This window comes from Astyanax mexicanus, chromosome 1, assembly GCF_023375975.1.
Source record: "Astyanax mexicanus isolate ESR-SI-001 chromosome 1, AstMex3_surface, whole genome shotgun sequence".
Lineage (NCBI taxonomy): Eukaryota > Metazoa > Chordata > Actinopteri > Characiformes > Acestrorhamphidae > Astyanax > Astyanax mexicanus.
Window position 1 is genome coordinate 81,121,784 of NC_064408.1, and position 19,011 is coordinate 81,140,794.

A 19,011-nucleotide genomic window follows, 5' to 3' on the forward strand; every position below is an offset into this window, starting at 1 on the left:
TACAAAATGCCTCTCCGGGCTAGATAGCTAGCTAGGTTAGCTATATCATCCCCAGTCCCACACACCGAGTCCCCACGCTAGCATTTAGCTCGCTACAAAATGCCTCTCCGGGCTAGATAGCTAGCTAGGTTAGCTATATCATCCCCAGTCCCACACACCGAGTTCCCACGCTAGCATTTAGCTCGCTACAAAATGCCTCTCCAGGCTAGAGGTTAGCTATATCTTCCCCAGTCCCACACACCGAGTCCCCACGCTAGCATTTAGCTCGCTACAAAATGCCTCACCAGGCTAGATAGCTAGCCAGGTTAGCTTTATCATCCACAGTCCCACACACCGAGTCCCCACGCTAGCATTTAGCTAATTAGCGCACTACAAAATGCCTCTCCAGTCTAGAGGTTAGCTATATCATCCCCAGTCCCACACACCGAGCCCCCACTTTTAAGTAATATAAACTTGAACTTACCAGCTGTGAAAAACAGGCGTTTCCAGGCTGTCTTGTCCTCTCTTCTCCTGTCTTCCCGCGCAATCCATGCAAGACTTTTACAGTGCATTACTGTGAAACTGCTTTGAACACGACCCTGCTTGCAGTTGTGCTCATCCATTACTGTTAATTCCTGTAATTGTTTTGCACAACCACGATGCACTCTAAAATACAGTTACATATTGTAAAAAAAAAAAACAGTACATTACTGTAAAAAAATACTGTAAAAACTACAGTAATTTTTTACAGTGTACATTTCTGTTAAATGTGGTTTAATGGATGGAATCTCTGACTAACTCCAGATGTGGATACGTAAATCAATAGTAATCAAATAATACTGTGTTCTTACTTCTCTTACAGGTGAAATAAGTGAAATACAAATTTAATACTTTTGTACACTTTTATACTGTAGTCCTGCCTGATTCATCAGAGTTACATAGTACAAGTAGCACTGTGATGTGCTCGGATATTCTCTCTTTTACAAATCAGTTGAACATTAATATGATCTTAACACACCTAGGAATGCTGTGATACATGCAGTTGTGCTCAGGCATATATGTAAATGAATACATATGTAGGTCTGAGTAGACATTGGGTCCTACCTTACACCCCTTACACCAATAGTCTATTTTCAAGCATTGGGTCTGTGTTATTTAAATAGCCACAGTGCTTGTAAATATATATTTACACTAATGAGCGTAGTGGTCATGAGGTGTGTTTAGGTACATTTCTGGTGTATTGCTATCTTGGTAACGGAAAACACAAGTGCACCATTGACTGAAAAAAACCTAGACAGATGTCAACAGTCGGACGTTTGTTGCTATCTTGGCAGTGAATGCAAGGCCCAGTGGGTCTTGCCACAAAAGGGTGTAAAAGTGTTTCCTCCACTGCCGTATAAAAGGCTTTCTCTTTGATGTTTTGGACCTCTTGTTGAGAGATCGTTGAGAGCTAAGCATGCCTGTGTGATTCACTCAAATACATTTTGGCCAATTGACAGACTTTCAGAGGAAGGCACATCATTGGACTGAGAGAAGCAAAATGGATGTTTTGACAAATTGCCTGCTATCCAAGCTGCCCATCACGCAGCCATCATCGTCTTTGTTTCCAATGATGTTAAGAATGGGAAACCTGGATTACAGTATTTTTTGCACTACAAGGTGCACTTAAAATCCTTTAACTTTCCCAAATTGTGCCTTCTGTATGAATTTTACCAGTCAGGTTGTATGACAAAAGCCACGCCGCTGAAGTCCAGCATTATAAGGGAGTTTCAGTGAAGTTTTTCTCCAGCACAAAGCAGCATTAGCGTTAGCGACTAACTGCAGTGCTAGCTCTTTTGCCATCCAGAGGTTAGTATATCAAACTGTAGTCTGCATGTTTACCCTGTTAAAACAAGCTATGTTGTATAAACCCCTAGCTAATATCGCCGTGGCTTACCAGAACACTTAGGGTTCCTCAATGTAGTGCTGTTGGGTGGCATTTACTAGCGCTAGCACTGCTGTTAACCTTGGCTAGCACTGACGCTAACCGATTACCCAATTTAACATCAATCAAGCTTTTATAGGACCAGGATCTACAGGCCCAGCTACAGAAACAGCTGTGAAACCTGTATGGCTGCAGGGCTCCTTGCTCAACTACCAGAGGTAGCCCAACATGGCAGCAGAGCCTCAGTTTAATTAATGTTTGCTCTACTATTGTTAGTCCTCATAATGCAGTAGTTGCATGGACTGGTAGAGGGAGCTGCAGTTGTGTAAAATTTCTCAGCCCCTCCGGCTGTGTGAAGCAGCAACACACACCCAGTCTGGCATGAGTGATGATTCAGGCGTGGAGAGCTGAATCTAATCCCATTGATCAGCAGCAGCGCAGAAACAAACAGGCGCAGCTGGATCCTGCGGGGGTCTCTTCTCTCCCGCTACAACACAAACAGTCCCCTACTCACTCTGCCCGCAGGACACGCTGACCTTTTCACATAATTGTCTTGTCAGAGGAAGATGATGCAAAATTCCCCCCGCCAAATACCCTGCTTATGTTTAAACTGTGATACTGCCGGGATTTAGGATTTAGGGGATTTTTTAAAGTTTTGTTAATTTTACGTCTATAATGACACTGCTAAAATTATGTTTGTTACAATAATCACAGATACAAGCAAAAAATCTATCATGATTGTTTCAGTATTTAATAGGTTTTCGTTTGGATGGTTTGTGAATTTAATGAATTTGCTTTTCATGCCTTTAATCCTGTAAAAATATTAAAAAGACATATCGCCCCCTACAGTTACTCTAGGGTACAGTAGTCTGTTGAGGCAAGACATCCAGCAGCCATGTGTTACCTTTAATGGCAGGTCTTCAACTGGCATTTTTAGCAGGATAATGCTCACCCACACATGGAATGAGGTTTTCAATTATGTCTTTGCCAGATTGCAATGCTTCCTTGTCCTGCCCTGTCACCAGATTTAGTACCAATCGAAAATGGGACCAGTTAAAATGTCAGCATTGGCATCATATGAGTGTGCAGCATCTGCAGGTTATGAGAATTTGACTTTATTAATGCCTTTAATGGTGTAAAAAAAACATTAAAAAGACATTGCCCCTTAAACTTCATAGCAGTCTGTCAGTGTAAGACATTCTGCAGCCATGTGTTGCCTCTATTTGCAGGGCTTTTAACCCACATTTTTCAGAAGGATAATGCTCACCCACACACAACAGGGGGGTTTTCAAGGTATGTATCATATGCCCTGTCACCAGATTTATCACCAGTTAAACATGGTCATGAGCTTTGGTATCCTATGAATGTGCAGGATCTCCAGGTTTTGTACATTTACTGACTTTACTTTTTGCTTATAATTATTTTAATGGTGGAACAAAACAGTACAAAAAATACTGCCCCCTAACTTCCTGTAGTTTGTTGCAGTTTGTAGGAATTAAGTTATTACACAAACATTGACAAATAACTGCTAAGATTTAGTTTATTGTATTAATCAACAATTCAAACAAAAAAATCAATAAAAAGTGTGTTAATATTCTGTATATTTTATTCTGGCTATTATGACTGCCTGACATATCTTTATCATATTTTCATAATCATTTCTTAATTGACCTAAATGACTGCCTCTCACACATCTCACAAGCACTTCCCATACTCTACGATGGCATGATGTTGTTTAATCACACATTACCATAACCCTGTCCTGCAAACTCTCCATGGAGCATAAATCTGATAATAGCGCCATTGTCCCTGGATGAGCTTTGAGCATCTAGGACCGATTTGCTTGCAGATAAAGTTATTTTGTTTGTGGTTCTCTATCAAAAAAGAACAGTATTCAAACAGCATTCAAAATAGATAGCCAATAAATAACTTCATGCACAGCAGTACCACAATCACTATTGAATTATGACAGTTTATATCTGATTATTCCAGTGGTCGTTTCAGTGGATTACATTGTTCTTGCATCTACAGTAGTTTTATTCATAACATGTATATCCCTTGATATGCTATGAAAAGTCAGATAGACGCTGAAGTGTCAAGAACTGCATTTATTACTGGTGAGTCATTAGGATAGGACTCTCTCGAGCAGAAAAAGCATGAACTTTATTGACACCATGACTAATGTCACACAGGGGCTCCAAGGGTATAAAGCCCCCAGCACTAAGCTGTGGAGCAGTGGAACTGGGTTCTCTGGAATGATGGTGCTCCATACAATACATTTGGGATGAGCTGGGGAGTTGCGTTGGTGATCCATCATTCTTTACATCAATGCTCCAAAACCCAGTAAAAGTAGACAGTAGAGACAGTAACTCCAACATAAGAACTTACCCCAACAAAACATCCCTTCCTGTAATGGCACTGTTTTTAAGAAAAAAAAAAACAGATTCTATTTTTAAATCTCATTTTCTGCACTTAGCAGATTATTGAGTGCATGTAAACGCACTCTGTGTATGGGATGCAATACTATGCGAAAGCCTTAAGCACCTAAGCAAAATGAATTACCTGGGAAATAAGTAGGTTTGCTTTAAACAATCACTCCTTTAATTCGAATAAATGCAAGCAAATATTGATGCAGTTAACAGTAACACAATTACATTACCCAACATTACCCATATGACATTTTAAATATTTGTACAGTACTGTATTTTCTTACCCAATAACTAATTTGTGTTTCAAGAGTATGATAACTCTGGAACATATTTGTATTAACATACATACATAAATGAATAAATTCTCTGATACTGAAACTTAGAGAAACTTGTGAGAATTGTAGAGTTACATTTTTATTTAGGTGTTGATAGAGGGAGTTTTAATAAAGACATGCTTTGGTTGTCATTTGAAATATATATTATGTTGCATTGTGTCTTCTGCTTTGCTGCTTTACTGCCAGAACAAAGTGTCCACACCTTCCTCCCAGAGGTTATGTCAGAATAGATCTATTTTTGTATTAACTCCTGAGGGAAACTGCAGTTGCCCAAGGTACAAGAAAAATAACCAACAGGCTAGTCAGGATGAGACAGGTGCAAAGTATCAAAAAAAGATGAGTTTAATAAACAAAACAAACAAACACACACACGGTAATCCAAAAATCCAAGTGAAACAGGTGTGTGATGTTCACAGGCATTAACAGAATTAAGTCTAGGCTAATACGTGTGAAATGACAAAACAAAAAAAAGGTTGAAACGCAGGTAAACTAAATGAGCAGAGCAAAGACACAGTGAAAACATGCACTGAGGGTCAATACAGACAAAACACACAGTGAAGACGAGGTATTTATAAAGGGAAATGCAGATGGGAACAATCAGCAAAACAGAACGTCTGTGAAAAATATTTCACATTTCTACTCAGTTATAAAACTCTTGCATCCGTACTGCAATTAAACAAACAGGAGGACCAGTCAGTTTTTTGGTTTTCTCAGTCACATGGCATCACGTTCAGTAGCTCCTCTATTTCCACTCGCTGTTGTATTGATGTGGCCAAATAGCTATTACTTTAAATGCGAGGTGATAAAACTCAGAGATTTCAGTCCAGACAGGAATAAAATTACCGGAGGACCACAGAGTTCAGAGAAAAACAGTAGAGACGTCTGTGAAAAACACATACATAGTCATTCTGGACAGGAATCAAATCACAGAGGACCCCCCTGTTAAAGAGAAAATTAACCCAGGACCCCCTGAGAAACTAATCCCATCCAGATAGGGCTTTTGTTATATGAAAATGTAACAAATATCAGGATATTTATGAATTGAGATGATCTCACACCGGTTCTAATATTCAACGTATATCATGTATTTCATGTGTCATGAAATGTTGTAAAGCTTTCTCTCTTATGTTATATGCTTATGTAAAATATAACATACACACATCCACTGTAAGAAACATGACATTTATGTGTTAATCAGCCCGAAATGATTGCTGTGTAAAAATGGATGACACATTTACAGTCACTTGTTAAACATTTCTATATCAGAGCAGCAGAAATAACTCAATATGTTGAAGCGTGAACTCTCTTTCATACTTAAAACTTTCTCTCTAAACTCCAGTTAGCTGCTTGTCTGCATGAAGTCTCAATAGATGGGTGATTACTGCCTGCTGGAGGCAAGGCTTGGCTTCATAATAAACCCATTTTGATTCTTTGTTTATATAACCAAGCCAATCTAACGCTCCGTGCTCATTTAAGAGGACATACACATCAATACACACACATACCCCATGGGGTTCTTCTTTCATTCCAGTCTAAAGACAGAAATTAGCCATGAATTAATCAAACTGAACTGCAAGTGAATACTCTATCAAAAGGCACAAACTGTGCATTCTTACCTGCCTGTCGATCTCAGCAGACTGAGAAAGCACCAAAATTACAGCTTTCCTAAAATCGCAGGGGATTTATTTTCCAAAAAGGAGTGTATAATTTGATCTGTAGGGTGCAGGAAGAGATAACATCATTCTACCAAAGCCATTTTTTGCTGTGTTTTTAGCTCTTTATATCCTTCGAAACTTCTTGAGGTTTTGCTCTTGGCTGGGTCCGGCAGCTTTCTTAGTGCACATTTATTTACTGTGAGAAGAAAATAATGTACACACTCTAAATAATTCAGCTGCTCATATTTTTTTCAAACTCGTAAACAAGACATTGCACTGTGGAGCACTCAGGGGATAAGGGGTGGAACAGAATGTAAAGTTTTGTCTTAATAAAGTCTAAACTGGCCAGCAAGAACACCAACTGTGTGCCTCAACCTCTAGCCTCACTTTACTGACCCTATAACCATGCAGTGCTTACCAGAGTATAAAGCCATGGCTACAACCCTGTCTGTGTTACATTAGTCGTAGCAGTGAGGCTGGAGACACATTGAAATAGAGTCTAGTAAATCTGTTGCTTTGTCTGCAGTATTTAATGATTGACAAATGATTACTGACCAGTTTAGCTTAAGTTTATCAGGTGAGTAGCTTTTCATTTGTAAAACAACCCTGTAGATAAATTGTAGATAAATAATCGTAGATAAATAACACCAGAACTTAAAAAATAGAATGTTTAAAAGTGAAATTAAGAGCATTTCAACATGCACAGTTCACACCCTTTATGCCAACTGTCTACCGTACAAGCCTTTTGGGGGCGGAGCTATGATCTGGGATTGATCAGGTCTAGGTTTAGCAATGTTACATGCCCAAAGAATGAGGTCAGCTGACTACTTTAATCGGATGGCACAGCAGCTTAGTGCTTAGGACGTTTGCCTTCCAGTTCTGATCTTCTGGGTTCAAGTCCCTCTCTAGGTGGAGTTTCCATGTTCTGGACACAAACGAATTATAAAATAAACAAAAAACAAAAGTGTTTGACCTCCACAATCATCTGACCTCAACCCAACTGAGATGGTGATTTGGGATGAGCTGGAGCTTCACAGTGTGAAGAAAAAGTAGCGACTATTGGTGAACTGATACCAATGCCAAGAGTGTGGAAACCTGTCATCAAAGCTAAATATGGCTATATGCAGAATCTAAACTATAAAACATGTTCTGGTTTTGTTTACAAAATAATTATGCATGTGTTTTTTTTAGCTTTAATGTCTTAGTATTAAATTTACAATGTATAAAGTCATAAAAAGAAAGAAAACACGCTGAATGAGAAGAAGTGTGCCCAAACGTTCGACTGGTACAGTATATAATAAGAAAATAGCAACAGGGTTTATCTTCCAGTTTACAAATTTGTATGCAGCTTTTAATGTAAGGTGACCTTACAAATGCTAAAATTAACTTTAATTAAAGCTCTTTTCTTAGCCGGGGAGCTAATTTGTTCTGCTCTTTGTAAAGTGCTTGACCTTTTCTTTTTTGTTTTTAATCTACTGCCTGCTTCAGGAAGGCCTGGTGGCAGAGCCTACACTGAGGTTAGTGCTCAATACAAGATTCTGCTTCTTCATCTTTATCAGTAATCCATACACATTAGCCCTACAGTTCTCCTTACACGACCTCGAAGCTGTTCTCATAACTGAAGCCCTCGGCAGACTGAGATATCCAAAGTAAGAATGTTTCTAGGCACAGAAGTGTATCACTATTAGAAAATGAGGTCAAGAGTCTTCTCATTTGCTGCCATCACTAAATTTCAGATGTTGATAACATTGCTTGCTGCTCTTTGAAGTGAACATCAGTGCTGACGGGTAAATGTACAGCCCTTTGCTTCTCTCTGATGTGCCGTAAACACTGAAGAGACATTTTAGAGCTTTCACTTTTTATGACACGGACACAAAAGTGCACCCCTGCCATTAAATCAGAGCAGGACCAAATGATGGATTTCAAAACTGCTTTTAGACAGCCATTTTGGTGTGACCTCTTTTGACTGCTATTGTCACAGTACTTACAGTCCGACTACCTAACGTGGGCAGACTGCTGCTGGTCTGATTGAGGACAACAACAATCATTTGGTAATTTTATCAGCAATTATGCAGATCAGCCTTCTGCTTAAAAGATAAAAAATAGCCTGTATATATTTTTTTTCTGATTGAAAGCACAATCTTATTATGTGTTTATTGGATATGAAATATGCATATATACATGTATATACAACTCTGGAACAAATAAGAGACCAGTTTCTGTGCTTTTGCTATTTATAGTTATATGTTTGAGTAAAATCAACATTTTTGTTTTATTCTATAAACTACAGACAACATTTCTCCCGAATTCCTAAAAAAACATTGTCATTTAGAGCATTTATTTGCAGTAAATGAGAAATTGCTGAAATAAAAAAAAGATCTTTCACACCTCAAATAATGCAAAGTAAACAAGTTTAGGTATCAATATTTGTATCAATAACCCTGTTTTTTAATTACAGTTTTCATACATCTTGGCATGTTCTCCTCCACCAGTCTTACACTGTCACGGTCTTGCTCTGTTCCCCTGTGTTTCTCCTGTAATTTTCCGTCTCGTGTGTCTAATTTGTAGCTCCGCCCCTCGTTACCTGTCTCCCCAGGTGTTCATTGTTTCTTGTTTAGTATAAATAGTACCTGTTAATCTACGTTTGCTGTCGGTCTTTGCACCTTTCCCCGTTGTCTGTCACGTCACGTCACGTCACGTCACGTCACGTCACGTCACGTCACGTCACGTCACGTCACGTCACGTCACGTCATTGCTTTCTATTTACTCGCTGTTGTTTATTTATCGGTCACGTTATTTCTAGTTACGTTTATTTTCTGTTTGTTTCTTTGTTTATTTTGTATATTTACGTATTTATCCCGTATATATCCACTGCCCTGTTTAGTTATTATCAGTCTAGCTTTGCTTTTGTTGTTCTTCCTGTTTGTTTGTTAGTTTATCTCTCGTTTGTTATTGTTACCCCTCGCTTGTTTTGGTTTGCTTCTCTGTTCTATGTTTACTTGTTTATTTGCTTATTTGTTTAATAAATCTTGTCTTACCCGCTTCACGTCCGCCTCCCGTCTGGTCCCGCGTTACATACACACTGCTTTTGGATAACTTTATGCCACTCCCGGTGCAAAAATTCAAGCAGTTCAGTTTGGTTTGATGGCTTGTGATCATCCATCTTCCTCTTGATTATATTCCAGAGGTTTTCAATTTAGTAAAATCAAAGAAACTCATCATTTTTAAAAATACATTTCCAGAGCTGTATTTACAGGTGTGCTTCATAAAGGATTTTTAATATATGTGGCAAATTTCAGAATGTAAATGAAATCACATATGATGTCTTTTTAACATAATTCTAATAATAATAAGAGTAAGAAAAAAGCTATGTAGGCCTTACTTATCAGACACTACAACAAGAAACTCACTGACACTGAATTTTTTTTTTTCAAATTCGTGTAGTTATTGGAAATTAAAATTATAATAAAATTAATAACCATTGATAAAGCTAAAGAGCTTGTTTAGTGCTTTGTTTTCTCTCCCATAAAACAACTACATGGTTGTCTCATTTCACAGCTTGTGGGTTGGTAAATACTATAGATGTTATACATGTTTACACATAACCACTGAAACTGTCTGATTTGAATAGGTTCCCTTTAAATTGCTTTTGCATTCATTCACTGTTCCTGCTTAAAAACAGCAGTTTTCAGCCAATGTGATCCTATAAGAATATTATGGTGCAAGGCCAATTTATACTGTGACTTTCTAACACATTGATGCAGCTGTTATCAGAGATCAAGATGTGAGTTTCTACTGACAAGAGAAAAGAAGGGATGTGTCAGATACAGTAAGGCTGCTATTTATACAACCCCTAAGATCTTTTATTGCAGTGACTCTGTGCCATTGTCTGCCTATTGAAGCAGAAGAAGCATTAAACTGACAGTTTAAAAATGATGACCAATCATTGTGGGCACCAGATAGATTTAATACTTAATATGAAATTATTTAAAACAATAAACACAGCATATACTGTGTATAAAATACATAAACAATAAAGAATACCCCAATCCAGTCTAAAAAATCAAGATCAAGGATACATTCGTTTTAATTTTATATCATCAAAGGATAAAATACCAGATCAACCTTAGTATAGCCGATACTATAGCCGAAATTAAAATATAATATATAATGTTAATATACCATTAACTACAGCTGATGGCAGTAAGGGGTGCTTTTAAAAGTGATTTTTTTTTGTATTTTAATCTGTCTAAATGTCTGCCATAGGGAATATAAAAGTAAAAACACCAAAATACCAGTTTAGGGTTTGCACAATTATGCTATGTATAAAGCAAAACAAAAACAACAACAAAAAAATGTCCTTAAATCAACAGAATGAATTGCAGAAAAAGGATATCCCTATTAGCATTATATTGGCACAGTCTGATCCACGTTCAATTAGGAAGTCTAAAGCTTCTCATCCTCTCGCTGAGTAAATTAGATCTCTTTTCATTAGGCCTGAGGCTCATTAGGTCCACAGTGCTGTAGTGCTATGGATTGTTTGCTAAGTTGTTTTTCACAGGTAATTGGCTTCTCTAAGCCACAGACTAAAAAAGCATAATTTATCAGTAATTTTATTTTATTAGTTTAAATTAACTGAAATTAGTGTTTTTAGTTTATGTCATTTAAAATGTTTGTGTATCCATGTGATATTTTTTCTCTGTACCTCAGTAAAGTTACTCACAAACTTCCATTTACTCATTCTTGTCTCTTGAGTCTTGATTGAAAGTATGACTTTACAATTCACACTTACTCAGCCAAGGGAGTGGATCTGTGAGCCAGAAAGGCCAGAAATTGCTGAGTGCACAGCATTAACAGCTTGTGCATCTCCCTGGCCTCCTAGAAAATCTTGTGTTCACAGTCACAGACTCCATGGACTTCATGACAGACCTCATGACTTTTAGTCACAGACTTTTAATCAAAGACTTGTTAGTCACAGACTTTTTAGACAGACTTTTGTGTATTTATTAAACTTGTTTGTATTAGAAATAACACTGCACAAATAAATAAATGTGGAAAATAAAATTACTGTAATGACTTTAAAATGTTACCTGTGTTTAAAATACTGTACATTTAAAGTAAGAACCATATAAGGCATATTAACTGCAAAATGTGTCAAAATCAAATCATTGGTAAACAGTCATGTAAAATATTCTTGCCTCTTCTATTGGTTGTTAACATTGTTCATGTCACTAATTGCGTGAGGCAAATATCAGAATAATAATAATATTATACACGGTTGATTTTGTCGGAATGCCCAGACACGATCACGACTGACTAAAACTTCCTTTCTATATATATATAGAAGGGAAATATGGCGACACATCTGTAAAATACGGAATACATAACTGTTTATTACTTTCAATTGTGGTTATGATTTCGCATAGGCTCTTATATCTGTAACTAAGTTAGCAGCCAATATATGACACTGAACATAATGGCATTACGCAGGCCTAGCTCTGCCCTCTCACATAGACCTGCCTTGCCACCCTTGCCATGGCTCTCCTCTGCAATGTTACACTGGCTCACACTCTGCCCATGTGAAACTAAGTACACTAAACACTAAACAATAAGTAATAATATGTAGGGCAGTAAAATTTGTTAACACTTTTAAAGTGATATTTCCTAGTTTGTCACTAGGGGGTGCCAAAGTCAGGCAGGAGTGAGAGTTAAGCATAGTAGAGGATCATGGTAGTTTTTTTTTTTTAAGAAAGAAAACAGCCAGCCTGCAGTAAAGACTTACATTGTCTCCTGTCTGCATATTTCCCTTTTTATTAAGGTTAGTAGACTAAATAGCTACAAAATAATGCTAAATATGTAAAGTATACATGTTTAACTTTGGTGATCTGGTGATAGAAAATACTTATCAAAGTCATGCTAAGCAGTTGAGCTAACCAAGAAGAAACAGCCTGTTAGCACTGTTTTGTTATAATTTGAGCTCCCTAGTACACTGTTTAATTTATTTTCTTTTGCTAGTAATTGTTTATGGGTCTGAACAAGATGAATATAAGTTCAATCACAGTGGGTTAAGTTATATAAATTACAAAGATTGTTATGTAGTTAATCTATATTAGGCTGATTTAAGTGTATAAATGTGCTGTTGTTAAATGTGTTTTTGGATATTTTGTGATAATAATGTTATATACAAAAATAGGCTGTGCTACATGTGTATGTACGTATACTGATTATACTAAGAGAGGAGAAATAACCTCAGCTGAACTAAAGCAAGTACAGATGTATTTATGTTTTGTAAAATTCTTATGTTAAGTGCTACAGTTGTTAAATGCTGTTAATTGTAATCAGATGATATTCTAAGAAATCTTTGAGAAAATGTTGTTTCTTAATTGATTTGTTGAACATGAACGTAAAGTAATTGAAGAAAAGGATAACATTCAGATTCTAATAAAGAAGGAAAACAGCCAGCCTGCAGTAAAGACTTACATTGTCTCCTGTCTGCATTTTTCCCTTTTTATTAAGGACCCTTACCGTATGAGGGACCTGTAACACCCACATGGTGACTAGCAGCCCAGCAGCTCTTTCTTCCAGTGCTACAAGACTCTGCCCACACCAGAGGTAGGTATACTCTCAGCTAAGCCCTGGCTCCCTCACAGTACAACCTTTTTCAACATGGTGGAGCAGTAGCCAGTGGCAAAGTTCTTTTCAAATATAACTTATCTAAGTTATTCTAATATCTGACTGGTGTTTTTATGAGTTTTCTTTCATAAAGTCTAGCATTATAGCATTTTGCTATCATAGCATTTTGATTCGCAATTGAGGTTATTCAGTGACTATTTAGCAGTTTTTAATATACTGAGGTGTTATCATGTATGCTAGCAGATTTTAAAGCAGGGTGCTGTTTTAGATAGGTAACTGCTAACAAACCTTTTAGCTCAGTAGCTAAGTAGCTTGAGTAGTGTATTAGTTGACTAACGAGTTAATCGACTTTTTAAATTTAAAAGGCGTTTGACCAGTGGTAGGATGGTCCCCCCTTTAATGTGAGTCTTGGTCCTCCCAAGGTTTCTTCCTCCTCCTGCAGCTCTGAGGGAGTTTTTCCTTGCCTCCGCGCTCACTGGGGGTTCTGTATCATGTATATACTATGTTTAATGTTTTGCCTGATTCTTTGTCCTGTAATCATGTTTCTGTAAAGCTGCTTTGTGCCAACACCAGTTGTAAAAAGCGCTATACAAATAAATTTGATTTGATTTGATTAATACCTTTAGCAGTCAATCCCAGTTATACATTTCTAATACAGTTTGTTAGCCCTGTAGCATTTACAAGATAGGTAATGTAAATGTGCAAAATAGGGGCAACCAGATGGATCTAATAAGACAGAAAACTCAAGACAGATTTAGATTTAGTTGGAAGTGAACCATAAACTTGATCAGTACTGTTTTTTTGCATATTTTAAAGAGATAAGGTTCTTCTGAACTGGCTTTGCTTTTGTGCTTTGACCAGATAAGCTTGCACACCGGGATCACACATAAATAGCACACAAATACAATTTTCATATCTCACTTTAGCAGGTCTCCCAGGTTCCCTCTCCTTTTTGTTTTGCCTTACATCAGTACAATTACCTTTCTATCCTTTCCCTCCACCTTTCTTTCAAGTGTTTAGTTTCTTAGCACTCTCATTATCATGCTCTTCACTGTATTTGCATGGACACTTTCAGATATGTCTGTTTTCATCAACAAGTCTTTTTTTAGGACTCTAGCATCCAGCAGACGTTTTGAGCTGGCTAAGCCCTCTAATTACCTTCCATGTAACCGTGCACCATTTAACAACTCCACTTCCACATTTCCTGTAACCATTTGACGAATTCGACATTTCAAAGGGAATTAACAGTTTTTTACACCATAAAAGGGAATTTAACCAACATGGTTGAACCAAAATGGGAGGCCTTTTAGTATGCAGTACTGTGACTGCCAACACACAACACAGCACTTCTCCTCTGAATATTCAAACACATGCAGACTTATTCTCAGCTCTGGAAATCCAACCTCCTGCCCCCACACTGCTAAATACAAATGTTGGCATATGCGGTGACTCCGAATGCAATTACAGCCACGTATTTGCCCATTTTGAGGAACTAAATGAAAGCTGTACACTGAAGTATTAAAGCTTGTTCAACTGACTGAGTCACTGGTGGATTCTTCCAAAAACACTAAAGCAATTAACAAATGTAAAAGTGCAAGGCAACGTGTGTCTGCAAGTCACAATCAAAATTGCTAAATGTCATAATTATGTTAAAGCAGGAATCTCCAGTGAAGTATAGGCTTTAGGAGAAGGTCTGATGATTCTACTGCATTTATATATAAGAGAATCATGCTTGGTGTATTAAAACCCTGTACTTTGTCTAGCAATAGTTTTATTTAGAGCTGTTGATAACACTTTGATGTTCATCATCATCATCATTTTTATTCACACATATATGTTTGAGCATCAAGAATAAAATCATTTTTAACATTTAAATCATGTGAAAAGGGACGCATTAGGAAGCTGAAGAGCTTTTGAATGGGGCCCAAGCACAGAGATACGTATAACCCCCCAATCCCCCCAACTCACATAGGCCCTCCAATCAACATACAGTAACAAAATACAATAACCTATAGTAACAACAATAATAATAATAATAATCATCATCATTATCATAATAATAACAACAACAACAATAACAAAATACAATAATGTCAGCATACAATAATAATAATAATAATAATAATAATAATAATAATAATAATAATAATAATAACAACAATAATACCACAAAGACAAACCCTCCTAATAATTCAAGAAGTCATGTTCTCCAATGACTTCACTTCATCCACCCAAATCATATTCTGCTTGCACATTATTTTACAGAATGGTTCAGTTTGCTGTTATTTAATAATTCAGGTTTTATGCAGGAAACAAAAGGAACTAAAACGGACCAATAACACATTTTTACTTTAGTAAACACAAGCAAGTAAATTCTCTGAATTTGGTTATTAGAAGATGAACTTAAGGCTTCTGTATATGCACATCACACAGCACAGTAACAGATTCTCAGAGGTTTTTTGTTTCTATTTAGAAATAAGAGTTCACCTAAAGTTATATTTGGGTATATCAAGGGTAGTCAGATTTCAGCACAACACCTGTTCTTTTTTCTTATGATTTGTTTCAACGTTGATGATAACCTGTAATTGGTCCTAAAGTTCGAACCATGTAGATAAGACCGGACCATGTTCCAGTAGTTACAGACCAAGACCCCTCTCTTTCAGACCAAATTATAATTTTTTTTATTGTATGATAAAACCCTAATATTCCAACAAAAGCATGTACTACTGTTTAGTCTAACACTTCAGTTACAGACCTTTTTTTTTCTTCCAAATTAACCAACAAGTAAGATAAATATAATCTATGTAAACTTGAACAAATGCATGCCCCCCTTGCCCACCTTAAAGGGCAAAACACTAAGCTACAAGGAAGATTGAAAACCTGTTAGAGTTAGAGTGCTTTTCTTAACATCAAAGTACCCAATGCAGTCCATGGATCAGGTGAACACAAGCATTATTTCAGTCAAATACACTGTAAAATGTCTTCATTGATGTTTAGGTTTTTTTAAGCTCAAATAAATACTTTAAATTTATTATTTTTGTGGAGTTGAATAAACCCAATTCAAATGCTTGTTTATTAATTCATTAATTTCTTTAATGATATGGGATGAAACAGTTATCATGGCTTTCATACAGACAGGCTTTCAATCAACTAAAAATGATTAACTACCCATGAATTGTAATGCAAACAACAAAGGCGTAGCCTGGATTTCCAGGTGATGATGTTGGACAATCCAAGATCATCGGTCATCAGTCAAGGTCATCAGTCCCCTCACATGGGGAAAGGAAAACATGTTTTATATTCAGGACACCTCCTTCCATTGAACCAAACAACCACAGATGTGACAGAGCAGACCTGGTCTGCTCTTATCTAAATCAGCCAATTCCAATTTAATACCAAGATTATATAATAATCCAAACCATCTTTAAAATCTTTAGAGTCTTGCAACCTAATCTGTGCTTTTTCCACTCTTTTCAGATACTTTACAGATAAAAAACAAAATTAATACATATTTTAACTGATTTTCATGACATACCTGTCTCATATTGGGCCATGGGTTATGTCACCACAAATACAGTAACATGACTGATAGTAGAGACAAGGTGCAAAAACTGTTTTGAGCCTGTTTATCTGTTTTTGCTGTTTTTATATTCTCACAGAAGTTCTTCAGAGAGCGTCTAGCTGAGATAATAAGATATAGAAACACAGTGATTGAGGCAGTGTTACTTCATCTGTGCCTATGAAGAAGAGGCCCAATCAAAGCAGAGCCAGTCTTCTGAAAGAATTTTTCACAGAACTCGATGAACTGCCAGTGCTGCATGCACCCTTGCTTTCACAGATATGGAAATAATAATATCACATGTGTAGCATCGGCAAGGCTGAGACCATTGTGCCTGGCTGAGAGAAAATATAACACCAAAAAAAAAGGACCACAAATGATGTGCACATCGTACACATCATACATAATACAAGACACCATGTAGCGTGAGCGGCAGAGTTTCATAGAGTGCACTGAGCCCCTTTAGTAAACAGTCTTCTTTAATGGGGAGTGGAATCAACTGTCTGCTGTGAGAAGATTGCACATGCTCAGAAATGGAACAAGGAGCTTATCAACTGCTACACCGCTGAAGATTCTGTTACTCTAAAAAACAGTGTACAACCCGACTGAGGAGGAACAAAACATTTATAATCTCCATTTTCTCTGAACCAATTGGAGTCAATTGTCTGTTCTAGAATATGGGTGACATAAATGCGGCAGTCCTATGAAACCCCATGAATTCCAGTTAATCTTCTCTGAATGAAAAAACCCAAACAATGCACACACTGTATTGTACAGGTTTTCTCAGATTTTTGGGAATAAAGTAGAAAAGATAATACCAGGGTCTTGTAATTTAAGTCCTAGACATATAGAAGTAATTGTCCAAACAAGGATTCGTCCTAAAATTGTGGAATACACAGCATTTTGTACTGAGATTTATCATTGAAAGGAAAAAAAATAGTGTATAACTAGGCATAATCAAGTTTATTTTGTCCCATTTCTTGTGCAAACACATCCTAACTCTCCATACATTCTCTTTTTGGAGACAGTTCAGGACTGCAGGCAGGCCAGTCCAGTATACATATCTTTCTATTGCACAGCCATGCCTTCGTAATGTGTGCAGCATGTGGTTTTGCATCGTCTTTTAAAAAAAAAAGCATGGATTAATTTTTTGCTGGAAAATGCAAAAAAAAAAAAAAAAAAAAATCATATTAAGGGCAGCATTAAAAATGTCATGTCATGTGATTAGTTAAATCAGATGTTTGATGAGGACAACCACCAAACTTTGCTGGAGACTGGCCCTCCAAGACTGCAGTTGTCATGCACCCCTGTATTAAAGCGTTCTCAAATTACATTGCTGTGTGTACTTTTACGTCTAATAAAGTTCGCTGCTTTAGTTTTGAGCTGTAAAGATAATGCAAATAGCAAATAATAATACACACAAGTTGGGCCATTTTAAGATGCCCTGACTTGGTGGTTTGATGTGATGTGTGATATGACAGCTGGCACAATGCTAACAAATAGCCATAGCTGTTATTATTTGTTAGCAACATTAGCCTTATGTCTCCATTGAAAAACAAAAGCCTTCCCAGCTGGCATTTCAACGTTGAATAAACGCTGAATCAACGTTGACCAACGTAGATGTTATGGTTGAATCAACATTGAATCAACGTCGATTTTGAAAAGTGAATCAATGCTGATGTAGCAATTTAGTTTTAACCTTATATGTTCAATTTTTTATAAACCATAGCTCAATAAAACAAAAAAATCCTGTGGTTTAGAGAGTGTTAACAATAAACTTACATCACTGCAGTAAAGGTACAGAGTATAAAGAAAGTTACCCTCCGCTACTGATCTGATTTAACATCTGATCTCAAAAACACTGAAGCAGTAAAACAAATAGAACATGAACATGGTGTTAAATTAAAAAGCAGTCACTGCAAATAGAAGTAAAACACTGTTTCATACCTCCATCCAAACGTTTTTAGAAATTATATGGTGAAGAAATGTAAAATGCTAAAGCAAACACACAACTATTTAACATTAAATGTTGATTCAATGTTGAAACAACAACAGACATTAATTTAGTCATATTTCAACCACATTTCAACTTTAAAGGTCGGTTGTTTGCCAGCTGGGTTAGTGGACAGACACCAAATATATCTTGGCTGATCGACAGTATTTGGTTAAGACTGAAGTGTCTTTTAAGGACAAGAAGCCAGACAGTGGAGGTGGAGGATGACTGTAGATGAGTCTGAATGGTGCCGGGCCCCCCTGCTGTGGGAATAATTCTGCAGTGGAGAATGCTAACAGCAGCCCCCTGCTCCTCTGCGCTCAGTGAGAATCAATACAGCTGTGTGTTCGCCTGCTACAACCTCTTGTCCTGCAGTTAAGTAAGTGTAATGAAGAGTCCAGACTGGAAAACAGAAAGTACTCCCCCAAGGCCAAATGACCGTCTGGAGCCTGGCTTCTCTCAAATCATCCTTGTTTTACCTCGTTACTTACGGCGTATGTTTCC